Genomic DNA, 1,387 nt, shown 5'->3' on the forward strand with positions numbered 1-1,387 from the left:
GTGCTGTACCAGTGCCCTGTGTGCCCCCCCCGTGCTGTGCCGTAGCAGTGCCCTGTGTGCCCCCCCTGTGCTGTGCTGTACCAGTGCCCTGTGTGCCCCCCCCGTGCTGTGCCGTAGCAGTGCCCTGTGTGCCCCCCCTGTGCCGTGCCGTACCAGTGCCCTGTGTGCCTCCCCCGTCCACACTGTACCAATCCCTTCTGTGCCCCCCCGCTGCCCCGTGCTCTGCTCCGCCACTGGTGCTGCTCGAGGCCGTGCCACACACGTGTGTCCCATCGTGTGTCACGCTGGTCCGTGCTGTTCTGTGCCATTCTGTGCCACACATCACCACACCGTATGTTACACCATGATGTACTGTGCATTACTGCACTGCACTGTCTGTCCCTGCTCTGCGCCGTCCTGCTCTGTGCTGCTCCACTCATGCCGAGCCGTGCCGTGCTGCACCCTTCTGGGCCGTACCCTGCCCCGCGGTGCCGTGCCATGCCGTGCCATGCTGTGCCATGCCATATGGGACAGCGCCATGTGGGGCTGCGCCAGGCTGCTCCGCACCGTCAGGCGCTGCTCTGGGCTGCTCCCTGCTGTCTGTACCGTGCCATGCTGTGCCATACCGTACAGTGCCGTGCTGTGCCATACCGTGCCATGCCACGCCGTACTGTGCTGCCCTGCCCCATGCTGCACTGTCCAGGCCCTTCCTGTGCCATCCAGGGCAGTGCTGCGCCATGCGGACTGATCCCTGCCGGTGCCGGTGGCAATACCGCGCTGGTGTCACTGCTGTACCTCTCCGTGCTGGTTTCACTCCTGTACCAGTGGCTGAACCGTGCCTCTGTCACTGCTGTACCGCTCTGTGCCAGTGTCACTGCTGTACTGGAGGCTGAACTGTGCCGGAGATACTGCTGTACCGGTGGCTGTACTGTGCTGGTGTCACTGCTGTACCGGTGGCCGTTCCATGCCAGTATTACTGCTGCACCGCTCTGTGCTGGTGTCTGTGTTGTACCGGTGGCTGTACCGTGCCGGTGTCACTGCTGTACCACTCTCTGCCGGTGTCCCTCCTGTATCAGTGGCACTACCGTGCTGGTGTCACTGCTGTACTGCTCTGTGCCAGTGTCACTGCTGCAGCAATAGCTATATCGTGCCGGTGTCACTGTTTTACCACTCTGTGATGGCGTCACTGCTGTACCGCTGTGTGCTGGTGTCACTCCTGTACCATGCCAGTGTCACTGCTGTACCGGTGGCTGTACCGTGCCGGTGTCCCTCCTGTACCGGTGTCCCAGCTGTACCGTGCCGGTGTCACCCCTGTACCGGTGGCTGTACCGTGCCGGTGTCCCCGTTGTACTGGTGGCTGTACCGTGCCAGTGTCCCTCCTGTACCGGTGTCCCAGCTGTACCGTGCC

Source organism: Aptenodytes forsteri, unplaced genomic scaffold (assembly GCF_000699145.1).
Source record: "Aptenodytes forsteri isolate BGI_AS27 unplaced genomic scaffold, ASM69914v1 Scaffold485, whole genome shotgun sequence".
Taxonomy (NCBI): domain Eukaryota; kingdom Metazoa; phylum Chordata; class Aves; order Sphenisciformes; family Spheniscidae; genus Aptenodytes; species Aptenodytes forsteri.